This window comes from Oncorhynchus keta, chromosome 28, assembly GCF_023373465.1.
Source record: "Oncorhynchus keta strain PuntledgeMale-10-30-2019 chromosome 28, Oket_V2, whole genome shotgun sequence".
Taxonomy (NCBI): domain Eukaryota; kingdom Metazoa; phylum Chordata; class Actinopteri; order Salmoniformes; family Salmonidae; genus Oncorhynchus; species Oncorhynchus keta.
This window is the reverse complement of record NC_068448.1, coordinates 46,856,478-46,874,527: the sequence shown is the minus strand read 5'-3', so window position 1 is coordinate 46,874,527 and position 18,050 is coordinate 46,856,478. Positions and strand designations below refer to the sequence as shown.

General features: G+C 40.8%; 1 protein-coding gene across 1 annotated transcript in view; it reads right to left on the bottom strand.

Moving 5' to 3' along the window:
* Positions 1 to 12,477, bottom strand: part of LOC118361502 (tyrosine-protein kinase Yes-like) — a 59,046-nt gene extending 46,569 nt beyond the window's left edge. Inside the window, exon 1 of the mRNA XM_035741492.2 lies at positions 12,078 to 12,477. The gene's annotated coding sequence lies outside the window, so the exon portion shown is untranslated. The remainder of the gene's footprint in view (positions 1 to 12,077) is intronic.
* Positions 12,478 to 18,050: the final 5,573 nt, after the last annotated feature.

Sequence of the window (18,050 nt, the reverse complement as noted above, 5' to 3'; positions counted from 1 at the left end):
GGTCCTGGGCTGATAACATGGAGGTGAGCGGAGACATGTTCATTCACCATTAAACAGCCTGGAGTTCTGGCTCTGGGGTGACATTTCCCATAGGTACATATCTAGGGTCAGTACATACTGTATCTAGAGTGGGGAAAATGTGAAACTGACCAAAGATCACCATCTAGGGGCAACTTCACCCTTCTCCGGGAGTTCTGCATCAGACTTCCGCTAGATAAGTTGAATCCTAACTTCCACAAATGTTTTTACTAAATGTTTATACTTAAAAAAATACAGAACAAATTCTTATTTTCAATGACGGCCTAGGAACAGTGGGTTAACTGCCTGTTCAGGGGTAGAACGACAGATTTGTACCTTGTCAGCTCGAGGGTTTGAACTTGCAACCTTCCGGTTCCTAGTCCAACGCTCTAACCACTAGGCGACCCTGCCGGCCCAACAATACATGACTAATTGAAAACTCAGTTAGGATTCTCCCCATCGTGATGAAAATGGCATGATTGCATAGCAAGTAGAGCTGTTTGAGGACTAGACCGATAGTCCCAGACCTGGTCCCAGATCTGTTTGGTCTTGCTAACTCCATTGATGACATTGTTTTACATTACAGTTCCATGGAGAGTTGGCAAGAGAGCAGAAACAGACTGACACCCAGACTAGAACACATAGGGACATGAATCCCCCTGTGCTGACTGATCTGAAATGGAGGGAGTGTTGGGATGGTCAGTGAGAAATGGACAGATCACTCTGGCCCAGACTTCCTTCCGCCAGGCCTTTCTGCTCCAGGCCACCTGCTGTGGCTTTCACTGAGAGGACCGCAGGCAGGCTGAAACACGCGCACGCACAAAAACGCATGCTCAAAGTCTACACACAAGCGCACGTGCACACACAAATTAGTGTGCGCACTAAGGAAACTCACTGATGAATACACACATTCAGTAGAGCCAAGAGGCCATCTCAATGACACCTCTATGTGCTCTTCCTACCAAGGACAGAGAGTGAGAGCGAGGGAGAGAGAGAGAAGGAATAGGACACAAACAAACAGACAAACTGGTTAGCTGATGGATATCAGTCAACCTTGTTGTTCTGGGTCATGGCTACTGTTACCGAACAAGGTAACTTAGACATAAAGCTGATGCCTGTCAATAATGAATGGTGCAGGTGAAATTACATAATGTACACTAAATATCAGTCAGTGACAAATGGGAACATTGATTGACACTAGGGCTGTGGTGGTTACGACATTTTGTCAGCCAGTGATTGTCATGCAAATAAACTGCCGGTCTCGCGGTAATTGACCGTTAATTAACAAACACATTTAGCATCTCCTGTCCACAAGCCACTGATACAGACCTTTGGAACATCTACATTTTAAAAATTCTAATAAATCCATTTAATATAGCCTACACATTCGCAATAAGTCCATTATTTATTTTAGACAGGTCTAAAGAAACATGACATGAAGAAAATGTAGTCTATTTCAGAAGAACATACTCTTGTTGTCCTTATGTTAGACCCTGATATGGCTATGCCATATGGCTGTTGATGTTTAATACATTCTAAGGCTACATGATGGGACTTTAATGATGATATGAAAAAAAGTTGCAATCTGCACACTTTTCATCAGCCTCTCACAACTTGACAAGCACTTGATAATATTCTCATCAGGACTCGAATTTCCCGGCGGCATCCCACTTGTGTGGCTGTAATGCCCCCCCCCAAAAATCCAAGCCTTTTGAGGCCAAAGTGGCCGTTGTGCCCTTGGGCTGAATATAATAGGCTAATTATAATTCCCTTCTCCCAGCTGCCGCGCTCCGAAGCACCTCTCACTCACATGGCTCTCTCAGATGTCGCCAATGCCCGTCACATGATCGGGTTCTTCTAGCAGGAATTTCAGCTAAGAAGTAGGCTACAAGTGAATGAAGACAGAAACATCGGGGACGCAACCGCTCGAGTCCCCCTTATCGAATTCCTAGGTGCATATTGAAGATAGAACTGTCCACATTTAGCCTACTTTTCTTCGGCCAACATGATGAGTAGGCCTAACGAACAGCAAAAGCACTAGCCTATGTCAATCTACTATCCACCATAGTACCTATTCTATTGTTTAACTTGTCCTCCTGTGCGAGAAATAAATATTTTAAACATACTCTGCTACAGTTGTGGGATGCAATAGATCCCAAATTAATACAACCACCCATCATTAAAAAAAAACAATTTAAAAGAAATGAGGCTGACCATTGAGCTTAAAAATGTTGATAAAATGTTAGGCACTTTTTTCACATTATAAGCGCAGCAATGAGCACATGGCAGTAGGCTATAAGCGTGAATGTTCCAAAATGCAATCAATTAGTGGGAAAATCATCTTTCCCAAACATGAAACTCACGTGCAGCTATGTATGCCAGTTAGGCTCTACGCCGGTTATAAAGCAGGTTAATGTGCTTCATTTTAAGTTAATTGGCGAACATATACTGTGACGTTGGATTCAGACCCCTTGACTTTTTCCACATCTTGTTAGGTTACAACCTTATTCTAAAATGTATTACATTATTTTCCCCCCTCAATCTATTACCCCATAATGACAAAGCAAAAACAAGTTTAGAAATGTTTGCTTTTTTTTTTTTTCAGACCCTTTCCTCAGTACATTGTTGGAGCACTTTGCTTTGGCAGCAATTACAGCCAAATCTTCTTGGGTATGACGCTATAAGCTTGTCGCACCTGTATTTGGTGAGTTTCTCCCATTCTTCCCTGCTGATCCTCTCAAGCTCTGTCAGGTTGGATGGGGAGTGTTGCTGCACAGCTATTTTCAGTTCTCTCCAGAGATGTTCAATCAGGTTCAAATCAAGGCTCTGGCTAGGCCACTCAAGGACATTCAGAGACTTGTCCCGAAGCTACTCCTGCGTCGTCTTGGCTGTGTGCTTAGGGTCGTTGTGCTGTTGGAAGGGGAACCTTCGCCCCAGTCTGAGGTCCTGAGCGCTCTGGAGCAGGTTTTCATCAAGGATCTCCGTTCATCTTTGCCTCAATTCTGACTAGTCTCCCAGTACCTGCCCCTGAAAAACATCCCCACAGCATGATGCTGCCACCACCATACTTCACTGTAGGGATAGTGCAAGGTTTCCTCCAGATGTGACGCTTGGCATTAAGGCCAAAGAGTGTCATCTTGGTTTCATCAGACCAGAGAACCTTGTCTGTAGGTGTCTCTTGGCAAACTCCAAGTGGGCTGTCATGTGCCTTTTACTGAGGAGTGGCTTCCATCTGGCCACTTTACCATAAAGGCCTAATTGGTGGAGTGCTGCAGAGATGGTTGTCTTTCTGGAAGGTTCTCCCATCTCCACAGAGGAACTCTGGAGCTCTGTCAGAGTGACTACTGGGTTCTTGGTCACCTCCCTGACCAAGGCCCTTCTCTCCTGACTGCTCAGTTTGGCTGGGTGTCTAGCTCTAGGAAGAGTCTTGGTGATTACAAACTTCTTCCATTTAAGAATGATTGAGGCCACTGTGTTCTTGGGGACCTTCAATGCTGCAGAAATGCTTCTACACCTGCATTGCTTGCTGTTTGGGGTTTTAGGTTGGGTTTCTGTACAGCACTTTGAGATAACAGCTGATGTACGAAGGGCTATATAAATACATTTGATTTGATTTGATTTTGGTACCCTTCCCCAGATCTGAGCCGAATCCTGTCTCGGACCTCTACGGGCAATTCCTTCAACCTCATGGCTTGGTTTTTGCTCTGACATGCACTGTTAACTGTGGGACCTTATATAGACAGATGTGTGCCTTTGAAAATCATGTCCAATCAATTGAATTTACCACAGGTTGATCTAATCAAGTTGTAGAAACATCAAGGATCCATGGAAACAGCATGCACCTGAACTCAATTTCGAGTCTCATAGCAAAGGGTCTGAATACTTACAGTTCCAGTTAAAAGTTTGGACACACCTACTCATTCCAGTCTTTTTCTTTATTTTTAATATTTTCTACATTGTAGAATAATTGTGAAGACATCAAAACTATGAAATAACGCATATGGAATAATGTAGTAACCAAAAAAGTGTTATATTTGTCCACGTAGCCACCCTTTGCCTTGATGACAGCTTTACACACTGTTGGCATTCCCTCAAACAGCTACCTCTGCAGCAGTAGATAAGTTAGAGTTACCAGTTAACTGCCTTGTTCAGGGGCAGAACAACAGATTTTTACCTTGTCAGCTCAGGGATTTAATCTAGCAACCTTTCGGTTACTGGCCCAACGCTCTAAACACTAGGCTCCCTCCTGCCCCAATCAGGCCTTCAGGTCGAATTGCTGTAAAGAAACCACTACTAAAGGACACCAATAAGAAGAAGAGACTTCCTTGGGCCAAGAAACACGAGCAATGGACATTAGACCGGTGGAAATCTGTCCTTAGATTTTTGGTTCCAACCGCTGTGTCTTTGTGAGACGCAGAGTAGGTGAATGGATCTCCGCTTGTGTGTTTCCCACCTTGAAGCATGGAGGAGGTGTGATGGTGTTTTGCTGGTGACAGTGTAGGTGATTTATTTAGAATTCAAGGCACACTTAACCAGCATGGCTACCACAGCATTATGCAGCGATACCCCATCCCATCTGGTTTGCGTTTAGTCACACTATAATTTGTTTTTCAACAGGACAATGACCCAACACACCTCCAGGCTGTGTAAGGGCTATTTGACTAAGAATGAGTGTGATGGAGTGCTGCCTCAGATGACCTGGCCTTCACAATCAACCGACCTCAACCCAATTGAGATGGTTTGGGATGAGTTGGACCGCAGAGTGAAGGATAAGCAGCCAACAAATGTTCAGCATATGTGGGAACTCCTTCAAGACTGTTGGAAAAGCATTCCAGGTGAAGCTGGTTGAGAGAATGCCAAGAGTGTGCAAAGCTGTCATCAAGGCAAAGGGTGGCTACTTTGAATAATCTAAAATGTAAAGTATATTTTTATTTGTTTAACACTTTTTTGGTTACTACATAATTCCATGTGTGTTATTTCCTAGTTATGATAACTTCACTATTATTCTACAATGTAGAAAAAATTTAAATAAAGAAAAACCCTTGAATGAGTAGGTGTCCAAACTTTTGACTGGTACTGTATATAAATAAGGTATTTCTATGTCTAAAAACCCGTTTTCACTTTGTCATTATGGGGTATTTTGTGTAGATTGCTGAGGATATTTTTTGTTATTTAATCGATTTTAGAATAAGGCTGTAATATAACAAAATTTGGAAAAGTCAACGGGTCTGAATACTTTCCGAAGGCACTGTAGGCCTATGGGCTAGGATACAAGGTGTGCGACTATGATTTGAAAATGGCGACAAAAAAAGGTATGCACTGTTTCTTACTAGAATGCACAAGCTGGGCATCATTAATAAGTAATAATACATCATTCACAAGTGATAGGCTAATATTGTGACCCATCAGACTATTCTTAACCTCTCTAGGGTACCTGACCAACATCCAGTGAGATTGCAGAGCGCCAAATTCAAATACAGAAATACTCATTATAAAAATTCAGAAAAGACAACTATTTTAAATAGGTTTAAAGATGAACTTCTTGTGAATCCAACCACAGTATCAGATTTCAAAAATGCTTTACGGCGGAAGCATACCTTACAATTATTTGAGAACATAGCCCAGCAGACAAATCATTACAAACAGTAACCAGCCAAGTAGAAGAGTTACACAAGTCAGAAATAGAGATAAAATTAATCACTTACCTTTAATTATCTTCATATGTTTGCACTCAGAAGACATTCATTTATTCAATAAATGTTCCTTTTGTTCGATAAAGTCTCTCTTTATATCCGAAAACCTCCGGTTTGTTCACACATTTTCTTCAGTATTCCACAGGCTCAAACGCAGTCACAACATGCAAACAAAAAAATCCAAATGATATCCGTAAAGTTCATAGAAACATGTCAAACGATGTTTATATTCAAACCTCAGGTTGTTTTTAGCCTAAATAATCGATAATATTTCAACCGGACAATAACGTTGTCAATATAAAAGCTAAACAAGAAAGGCACTCTGTCGTGCGCATGAAAAAGCTGTGTGTCACGGCAGGGTCCACTCATTCAGACTGCTCTTACTCCCTCATTTTTCAGAATACAAGCCTGGAACAAATTCTAAAGACTGTTTACATCTAGTGGAAGGCATAGGAACTGCAACTTGAGTCCTAAGTCAATGGATACTGTAATGGCATTGAATAGAAAACGACAAAAAAAAGAAATCCTACTTTCTGAATGGATTTTTCTCAGGTTTTCACCTGCCAAATCAGTTCTGTTATACTCAGACATTATTTTAACAGTTTTGGAAACTTTAGAGTGTTTTCTATCCAAATCTACTAATTATATGCATTTCCTATCTTCTGGGCCTAAGTATATGGCAGTTTAATTTGGGCATACTTTTCATCCAAAATGTCAAATGCTGCCCCCTACACTAGAGAAGTTAATTTAATGTTGTATTTACATATACTAAATAATATGTGTATCAGTTTTGATTGAGAATGGACCATTATCATGCACCTGCCTCAGAACAAGGGCATTAGAAAAAAATACATGTCATCTATGCACTTAAATAGAGAATGGAGGACAATTTTCCCATGGTTAATTTTCATGCCTGCCAGGTAAGCTATACTCCTGCTGTAAAGCAAAGCAATGTTCATAATATTTGGAAAGTTCATAATATAGTAGGCCTAGGATGTCAGTGTGATTAGAGGGACAATCGAGTACTGAGTACCAGGCAGTTAGCAAGTTTGGTAGGCTACTAATGACCATCCGCAGCATCAACACATGGGGAAGCCTAATTACCCTGACTAAGCGGTCACGTGAAATTTGACTAGCACCATGACTCGTGACCGCACGGTCACCGTAACAGCCCTAATTGACACAATAGCTTTGTTTCTATTAACTTGTCCAGGGATGCCACAATTGCCTGCTTAGGGTGTGTTTCCATTAAACTGTTGTGTCGATAAAAACAGCTGGATGTCACACCAAAAAAAACATAGTTTTGAATAAAAATGTAGTGGTTGAAGTGTTTCCATTACCCATTTAGGCAAATTTCACATTAATAAATTGCCGACTGTATGTAAGCTATCCCTCCGATCATGTCTCAGGTAGCCTGCGAAAGCAAGCACCTATAGAATGCAATAATTGACTATTATTTGCGATACTCAAATAATTCTCAAGTGCCAACGTATCGCCACAGTCCCTGCAATGGTGAAACTTGCACTCCTGTAGATCAGAAATAATTGGATGGTGAAACTTATTCAGACACTCTTCAGTCAGGACAATCCTTGTCCTGCAAATATACATGTTTTTTTGTTACATTTTATTTTGCTAGCAGTGGTCATTCAGAATAAAATGTGGAGTGTAGCTTATAGTTAACCTCTTGCTCCTTCCTACCTGACACGCAGGCGTCCCATCTAGACATCTGGAAATGCAAATGCGCTACGCTAAATGCTAATAGTACTTGTTAAAACTCAAACGTTCATTAAAATACACATGCAGGGTATTGAATTAAAGCTACACTCGTTGTGAATCCAGGCAACAAGTCAGATTTTTAAAATGCTTTTCGGCAAAAGCATGAGAAGCTATTATCTGATAGCATGTAACACCCCAAAAGACCCGCAGGGGACGTAAACAAAATAATTAGCATAGTCGTCGCTACACAAACCGCACAAATAAGATATAAAACATTCATTACCTTTGACCATCTTCTTTGTTGGCACTCCTAGATGTCCCATAATCACTATTGGGTCTTTTTTCCGATTAAATCGGTCCATATATAGCCTAGATATCGATCTATGAAGACTGTGTGATAAACGAAAAAAAATTGCGTCTTATAACGTAAAGTCATTTTTTTTAATTAAAAAAGTCGACGATAAACTTTCACAAAACACTTCGAAATACTTTTGTAATGCAACTTTAGGTATTAGTAAACGTTAATAAGCGATCAAATTGATCACGAGGCGAAGTATATTCTTTAGCTGTCCGTCTGGAAATAATGTCCGGGTAAACCTCAACCAAAATATCCGGTCGGAGACCGGAAGAAATGCGCTGCCTTGCGTCTGTTTGACCAAGAAACAAATAGTAGGCAAATGACAAGACTCTAGACAACGTGTGGAAGCTGTAGGTATTGCAACCTCAGCCCCATTAAATGTGGTTCACCTTTATCAATGGGTTCAAGTTGCGCATGGATATATTTTTCCATTTTCAGTGATCAGATTTTCCTGCACTTTTCGATGAAACGCACGTTCTGTTATAGTCACAGCCGTGATTTAACCAGTTTTATAAACGTCTGAGTGTTTTCTATCCACACATACTAATCATATGCATATACTATATTCCTGGCATGAGCAGCAGGGCGCTGAAATGTTGCGCGATTTTTAACAGAATGTTCGAAAAAGTAGTGGGTAGGAGTAACAGGTTAAGTGATTACATCACGTATCCCGCTTACCTTCAAAAGTATTCGGCAATCATAATTTATTCAAAAAACAGCGTTCCCATCATCATTTGTCGCAATAAAGAAAGTTAGACAAAAATAGATTATCCAACACTGTGGAACGGACAAAGATTGTCGATCTTTAGAAAATGTATCCTATATCTGCCTTTTCCATTACACGTCAATAAGAGATGGTTCTCCTTGCGTGATTTATATGGCGACAATGCTTTTATCAAATAAACCTGGGTCAACGGAAACGTGCCCACTGTAACGCAAGGAGAACCATCTCTTATGTTTGAATGAATGAAGAAGGAGCGTGATGGGGGAAGTTTCCACGGCAACCAGGGTTATGGGAGTAGCCCCGCCTTCTGGACGGACAGCTGTTAGCAGCTGTCACCGTGGCTGTAGACAGGGAGGGTCCTTAGAGCTTTTACCATGCTTTAAATCTCCAACAGATGCTGCGTCTTCCTCCGCATTCCTCCAATGCCAAGGCTTAAACTGGCCACTGGAAACTGCAGTCTTACAATATCAAACAATAAATATTTTTAAAGTATGGAAGTTGGAACATCACTTTACATTGGTGACTTATTCTATCAGCATAATTACAGAATTCGGCCTTAATGTTGTCTCTTACATGGCATGCAAGACAAGGTCAAACATGAATTTGAAATGAAGAGGTAGTATACATGTTGCCATGATTATTAAGGATGCAAGTATAGTGTGTGTTATGATGTTCAAAAACCACGTAGCCTACTATTAGAATTAGAACATCTCTCCACCTTTGGAGCTGTACAAGGCTGCCAGCATCACAGAATACCTGGCTGCGTCTGCAAATACAGTAGTCAATCTTGAGTGTGTAGGAGCTATTTTAGGAGCAGGTGACCACACAAGTCAGGTGATTCTTGTTGTCTCTGATGGGGAACCGTATTTAGGTAGCCTGGGTATCACTGTGTATTTCGTGGGTGATTGTTCCTGTCTCTGTGTAGTTTCACCAGATAGGCTGTAATTAGGTTTTCACGTTCCGTTTGTTGTTTTGTATTTGTATAGTTATTTCATGTATCGCGATTGTTTCATTAAAGACATGAGTAACCACCACACTGCATTTCGGTCCGACTCTCTTTCAACAAATGAAGAACGCCGTTACACCGGTCATATTTAATGGGTGTTGAGCATTCGTAAATTCATCAGTTCTTCTGCTCTCTGCCACAGCCAGATGAGAGTGCTCTGAAATCAGACTAGATAGCCAGAGCGAATTTACAAACACAGCCGAACCTCTAAACCACTTACTAAGCTATGAATGACGTGAATAATCAAGTCAATAAACGTTGGGTAGTTAAATAGAATAAAGTAAATATACTGGCAAGTTTGATGTATTAGTAGCCAACTAAAGTTACAGGAGGTAGCTAACACACCTGGGTACATATTGCTGTAATGATATGCTATGCTGTTCATAAGGACAGCGTAGATAACAAATTGTCAGCCAACCTAATGTGTAAAGTAATTTATTTGAAAAGTCATTACTTTACTTTATTTATTACATTGCTCAACCTTTTAACATTTGTCAACAAATTTGTATCCACTCTCGTCGGAATGTCGCTGCATATTTCTCCACTATTTTCTTCAAATCCAAAAACGTGAAATAGTGTCCCATTGCTTGTATACTTCGTATTTTGACGAATGTAGTACGACATCCGGGAACTTTTGGCATACTAACTATATCCATACTACGTCTAATAAGCATACCCACATGCTCAATTTGTGTCACAAATAGTATGGTTAGTATGAGTATTCGAACACAGCTTGTGTTCAGTCACACCAATGTACACAACTGTAGCTTGACGTCACTTACTGGCTGCATGGTATTGAAGTAGGTATGGTAAGATTAAGCTACATCCTACGCTACTTCCTTCAGCAATTAGCTCCCTGATGTAAAGAGAAGTTCCCCCAATATCCTTGGTTCCACACTCAACAATTATCTCTATGTTATATGTAGCTACGACAGACAGACACTACCATTGGCCTGGCATCGCCAAGGGTTCAGGGTCATATTCAATAGAGTAAAACGTAGCAACTGAAAAATACAGTAGCTTATTGAAGTTCAGGTAGTCCGTCCCTATTTCAGTCAAATTTCTTTCATTGGTGTCTAATATACATATGGCCCAGCTCTCCCATCTCCCAGCTGGAACAGTTTACTAAAAGCTCATAGAAGGCAAGCCCACTCGGTGTTATTCACATGCTATTCACAACTCTTCAATACTTCTGTCCCAGATCCTGCTGACGTTCTCGCTGTAAGGCACTGGCGTGGGTGTGAAATGTCCTCATTCCCACTGACAGTGACAGTCTCTAGAGAATCAGACCCATGTCTCTCAAGTCATGACCTACTGTATGTGACTGATGTTCTCGTCCTTCTATCACAGTGGCTTCTCAATCAGTTTGGTTGTAAATCTTTTGTAAGGCATTTGTTATTACTGTGCGGTTACCATGTTGTGCCTTAGGTAACCTATATACCGGGTCATTTCTGTACTATAACATTAAATGCAACCAATATCACAGAGCAACACACAGTGAATGCTAGTGGACGTTAAGCTAATGTTGGTTCCTCCAAGAGGGTGCATCAGTGTCTTCATGAATAGGTTCTAGCCTACGGGGTCACATTTGGGGCTTTGGTAATGTCTAGGTTGCTCTGAATCCTGAGGACGAGAGTAGACATAACAATGCTTAAAGGCCTTGGACCTTTCAGACATAGTATTTTATCCCTGCAACGATAGTCAGTCAGTAGTTCTCTCCATTGAACTGACATCGCTCCAAACATCTGTTGGTGTATTTGGACGTTTTACAAGCTCAAGCATATGCCTCAGATATTTTTAACATAGGGTGGTGTGGAGTTGGTATTCTTTTAAGAGGTAGTACTCTATCCCCTTCTACCAATTGAACCTCCGTATTTGTATTCTGGGATGACTAGTGTGGGCCTATGCCGAAATTGAATTTGAGGTAATTCATTTCTTCACTCGCATTACTGGAAATCGTGTAGGAATGGACTACGTGTAGCTTGCAGATGCACATCTTCAATTTACCAATCACATTCCGTACAGTTGCTTTAACTTAATTACCTGTCAGCAATCTTCAGGACAATCAAGACTAGGATTTGTTACATTTGAACATGGCCATGCGGTGACAAGAGTCCAGACAATGCTACATTGTTGCTTCTTCAGCTAACTGTTCCATGTGTTCGGTATTGGAGCAATCGTCTCGAAATATCGGACACTTGTCGTCTGGACTAAACAGTGATTGCCATCGAGAAACGATTGTCGGGGTTTGAGAAAGGGGTGCAGGCTTTACGGAAACTCAAGCCATAGCCTACAAATACAACTTAAATTACAGGCTCAGACCAGAGATAGCCTTATTGTGAACTACACTTAGGCCTATGAAGCGTATCTCCAAAAACGAATTGGAACTTATCACACTAAGATTGTCATGTAACTTTAATAATAGGCTATTGACCGCTATTCGTAGGGGTCAGAAAAACGATGTGCAGACAATGCCTTGAAAAATCGACCATAGAGGGCTGGTAGGCCTACCATGACAATTGGATCGTCAACTTGTTTTTTTATCATGATAAACAATCTTACCTTTTAGAAATCCACGCTCTTGTGCCACATGCGCCTGTGTTTGTATTTCCAATGTATTTCTGGGTTCGACGCAAAATCAGCTAGTATTCCAACATGGAAATCACAGTCGCCCCCATCCCGACTCCCTGCAACAAATCATCAGCCTTTCTCAATCGTTTTTGTGCTCGGTGAATGAAAAAAAACAAGGAATTTAAATCAAAGCCAGACGAATGTTGAAGAAAATAAATTATTAAAAGGGGCTGACACAGACAGAAATTCAATGCATAAAACCCCAGCGAAATCTGTCCAGCGACATGATGACAAAAGAAGTCGTCAAAAGTAACCCAGTTCCTGTAGATACACTTCCTACCTCTAAACTTACGCCAGCCCGCATCCACCCCCACTACAACATGGCCGACCTGACTCCAGGGAATGACGCCGTAGCTGGAGATACCAACCATACAGACCAGTGTCGAGATGGTAGGATGATCATCACAGGATGATCACCCCCCTCCCCACCCCCTTGAATAAAAAATATATATATACATTGAAAGGGAGAAGTCATTGTCATTTGAACCAGAAATGCGTCTGTGTACGGTGTGTGTGGTTTCATGTGATTTGTTTATGAAAGATGAATACAATTATCTCTCCAAAACTGGTGCTATATCGCCTCCTACTGGCAGTAGCTTAATATCGGATTATCCCTTGTTCGATCTGCCTTTTTATACTGTTTGAGTGGGGAAGAGGTTAGTTACATATTTTGCTACAAGGGCCAAGGACCAATCTTCTCAAAATCCACCGGGCTCCCCATTGATTCTCCCTGTCTGCTCCTGTTGAGCCATTTAGGCCTAATACATTATTTTATTTTTAAATCCATGTGAACAACGGAGCTACAAAAGTAGCAAACTTTGGCAACACTTTAAATAGAGTGACCTACTCCTGTAATTACAGTGTAACTGGTATTGTAATGAATCATTGCTACAATGAATTACAATGTACTTACAGCGGTAACCCTAACCTTAGCACTAACCCTAACCCTACATACAGTTGAAGTCGGAAGTTTACATACACCTTAAATACATTTAAACTCAGTTTTTCACAATTCCTGACATTTAATCCTAGTAAATATTCCCTGTCTTAGGTCAGTTAGGTCACCACTTTGTTTTAAGAATGTGATATGTCAGAATAATTGTAGAGAGAGTGATTTATTTAAGCTTTTATTGCTTTCATCACAGTCCCAGTGGGTCAGAAGTTTACATACACTCAATTAGTATTTGGTAGCATTGCCTTTTAATTGTTTAACTTGTGTCATGCACTAGATGTCCTAACCGACGTGCCAAAACTATAGTTTAGTTAACAAGAAATTTGTGGAGTGGTTGTAAAATGAGTTTTAATGACTCCAACCTAAGTGTATGTAAACTTCCGACTTCAACTGTGGCCTACACTGTAAGTACAATGTAACAAAGGTTAATTGTAATAATTGTTACACTTATTATAGGAATATAACCCTATATAATTATCCCCTTAATAAATATAAACGCTTCAGTCCTCAACAAAAAGGATACTCAGAGGGAATGTGTTCTTCTCAATGCTCACTTTACCTCTGTATCAACAGACCGTAACATTGAGGCTATTGACAACACGCTGGCAAACTTCTGTCCCCCCCAGTCACAGCATTGGCCAGATAAAAATTTTTTTGAAGCGAAGTGTTAATTTTGGCACTCTTTTTTTTTTTTAGGTTTAGTCTAGTCTTAGTAATTTTGATTCCAATATAATGAAGTCACATTTTTGTCATTTCAATAATGATTTAGTCTAGTTATTGTCAAAATGACGAGAACAGTTTGTCATTTTAGTCACACTTGTTTTGCATCATTAATCTATAGTCAACATAAATCACTGACTTCCATGTGCACAAACATACATAGCCCTGTCCTATCGCTATATATTTAGCATAAATGCAAGGAAAAGGGACTACTTTGAAGAATATAAAATATATTTTGATTTGTTTAACACTTATTTTGGTTACTACATAATTCCATATGGGTTATTTCATAGTTTTGATGTCTTCAGTATTATTCTACAATGTAGAAAATAGTAAAAAATAAAGAAAAACCCTAGAATGAGTAGGTGTGTTTAAACTTTTGACTGGTAGTGTATATATGAATTATCTGGCCATGTAAATTCCTAATTCAGCCTACATAGATGCACAACATACAAAACCAACACACACAAGCACCGGAGAGAGTGAGAGAGAGAGATGGAGTAGCACAATCACCAGCTGGTACCGCAAAGTAGTATGGATTGGACCTCCGTCACTCGGTCGCGTCATTGCCATTGTTATCAACGTTCAACAGACGCCACAGCCACATTGATGTCCAATAGTAGAACGGTTGCTAATGACTTTGAATAGGTACTAATGACTGTTTCGCCCAGTGACATAATCAAGTCACAAGACCTTGAGTCTGAATTGAGTCCCAAGTTCCCTGTGATCAAATCCGAGTCACCAATGGTCAAGTCACAAGTCAAGTTACGAGTCCCTATGACTGTAGTCCATGTCCCAGTTCTCAAGTCCTGGTCCAGTTGCCCAAGTCACTGGACCTACAATAAGTCAAAATAAGTTATTTACCAAGCCAGCTTTTGTGTAGTGCCAAGAGGAATTTAGTCAATAAATAGTTTGCTATCACTTTTACTTTCTTTCTGTGCCATCAAATGTTTGCATGTAGGCTACTGGTAATGTCACCAGAGCCACGTTCAGTTGCAAAACGTTCTCAAACGTTGCAGGTAGAAATTTCATGAACAGAGCTGACATTATTGCTTATTCAACATGTCAGTGAGGCATGTTTGTTCTATATAGTATATTTCTATCAGAACGTACCAAAACGTTGCTTCCTGCTGTACATGCCCAAGGTTGTTAGCTATAGCTAGGTAATGAGGGATCATGACTGAAAAATGTACAGCCTAAACAAATGGTTAACGGTCCCGTTTGCAAGTAGCCTAGTTTTAGAACAGCCCGCGGTATGCTTTATGAATGTAAAAGGGTTTTACTAATAAACAATGCTCCTATTGTTTTTAATTTCGTAAAGAAGTTTGTATTTCTTAACTAGGTGAAGGGTAGCTAACTAGGAGGCTGGTTGTGACTGGTTAGTTATGGGGAGGTAAGAGAGTTTAGTTTCTTCTGGGTCTTATTAGTCAGTTATAGTCTCTTCAATTGCCAAGAAAAATAGGTGTTAGACAAATATTTTAGTCACTCTTTTTGTTGACGAAATTAACACTGCTGAAGCGTCTGAATGGGCAGAAGTCTGCAGACCCCGAAGAGATTCCTCCCTGGTTCCTGAAAACCTGCCATGAGGAGCTTGCACCAGTACTGAGCCATATTGTGAATTTATGAACTTCCCCTCTCAATGGAAATGCTATGTAATCTGTGCTGTGCCTAAGAAGAGCAACCCCACCTTCCCCCAAGAGTACAGGCAAATCTCTCTCCTCATGGGAAAAATCTTTGAGGGGTTGCTACATGACATACTGGAGAAGGAGACTGCTCGTGTCGTCAAGTCTTAACAAACATGACTTTGTGAAGAACAGGTCAATAGTGCTCTCATTCAGCTCCTACAGGAGTGGCACAACGCCTCAAACTAAGTGCCAAAGCAGGATGTTCATGTAACCTTTATAGACTTCTTCAGAGCATTTGACACCATAGACCATGGCCAGCTCCTCCTCACTCCTCATGGGGTGTCCCGCTCACTATCAGCAGCAAGCAGACAGTGAGATCGAGAACATGCCTTTCTAACTCACAGACAGTCCGTCCAGCTGTGGTCCCCCCCATCGTTTGTGCTATGCATGAACACCCTAAACTCCATTCCTCCCAAGCAGCGTCCAACCTGTCCTGTATGCTAATGACTTCACACCCACAGAGTTGCTTCCTGGCAAGCTACCAGGCCAAACACAAGCAGCCGTCAATGTAGTGGCTGAGTGGGTAAAAACCAACTGCCTGTACTGTATGTGAACGAAAAAGAAAACCAAGGATATGGTTATCAGCTTTAGGGCTACTGACAAGGCCTCTCCACCAGCGGTTGCTGTAAATGGCCACCCATTTGAGCGTGCGGAGACCGTGCACCTGCTTGGTGTCAGCTGATTTGGAAGAGCACGTCAGTCATATCCTAAAGAAAGGTTAAACATAGGAACTAAGTGTAGCAAGACGAGCCGGCCTCCCTACTGAAGTCCTACTGCAGGCATCCCTGACCTTCGTTGGACAAATCATGGAGTATGACTCGCCAGTGTGGGCCGGCCTTCCAAAGTGTCTCTCTGAGGACTTAGAGGGCATTCAGAGACGATGCTGTTGCATCATTGCTACAACTCACTCCCATCTTTGGAGAGCAGATGAGATGAAGCCACAGTCGAGACTTTTAAAGTGCCCCTGCATGACCACCAATCCACTGCACGAGTTCCTAACCCCTACACAGAGGCAGTATGATCTGAGGATTCAAAGGAAACACTCTATTGCAACAAGCCACACTACAAGACAATCAGACATCTTTCTTGGCAAGAACCTCTTGAGCTAGGCAAATGGCACTCTCTAAAGACACTCACTAAAGACATTGATATGCATATTTATTAATTTGGTGGTATGCTAATTTGTTGTTTATGAGTAATAATTTATTGATGATTCGCTGTCCATATAGTTAGGCTGATCATATTCATTTTATGAATGTTTCTGCATATGTACCAATATGGTCAAGTAAACCTAAACCTAATCCTAAATAATAATAACATTTTAAAAAATGTTGACCAACTCTTTAAATGTTTTGCATGTCATGTCTGTATTTCCGGTCTGTCGACCCTAATAACCATTAGCCTAACTGTTAACTGCTCTCTAGACCATCTGCTAAATGACTAAAATGAATTATGAAATTAACTGTAAGTGGGATGTTCCGCTTTATGAGACGCACCATTACAGGGCCATTACTGTTAATAGTGGTGGAGTAACATTTCTGTAAAGTATATTATTTTATGTCACAATGTCAGATATTTGAGGGGCTTGCAACAAGTCTGGGTTTGTCATAACATATGGCAATGAACAATTCATTTAAATGTTGCTTTCGAATGTATTCCTCGTTTATGTTTTTGCTTTGACTTTAATGTAAACGTTTTGTCATTGGTGAGTGTCCTGTTTTGATACCTATTTTTCTTTTAAATATATTTCATTAAAGCCAATCAAACCACTATAGTCCATCCGTGGAAAATGTTTTGAAGCTTTATTTGAAACATTTCTTAATCAAAATCTAATTCAAGCCCACTGCTGTAAGAAACACATGCATAAATTGCACACACACACACACACACACACACACACACACACACACACACACACACACACACACACACACACACACACACACACACACACACACAAACCCTAGTGAGATAGATATTTGCCCACTGCCAAATAAAAGGTTGTGCCTGTCAACCCTATATAAATGCGTCATTATTATTGTCAACAGAAAGTGATTCTTATTACAGGTGAGTCCAAAGTGCTTTTTCAGTCACCCCTGGCTGCTCACTCAATATGATAAGAGATGCCCTATGGCCTGGTTTAATTGATCCTAATCCTGGATGTGTGTCGTAAAGTCATTAACAGATTGAGATTGAGCAGATAGAATGTTTGTGTACCCATTCGGTCAAACAGTGGACATGGTGATCTAGCGGGGGGTATTGTGAAGGGCCAATGATGAGTTCTGTAGCCAATATCGCACTACACACAAAGGACAGAAGGAGTTTTTATGAGGTATGGATGTTATGAAGAGCTGTATAAACTCGGATCCTATCAGAAGGCCTGAGTAAATCTGAGTCACTCTGTGAAACTCTATGAGTCGGGTACACATCAAATAAAGCCTGGAAAGAGGATATATTTTTGTGAGGGGTATGCCATTGTAAAAACACAACACTGCGTTTGCTGTAAACAAAAGAGAGAAAATGTCATCAAACTCATCTGAAGCTGAC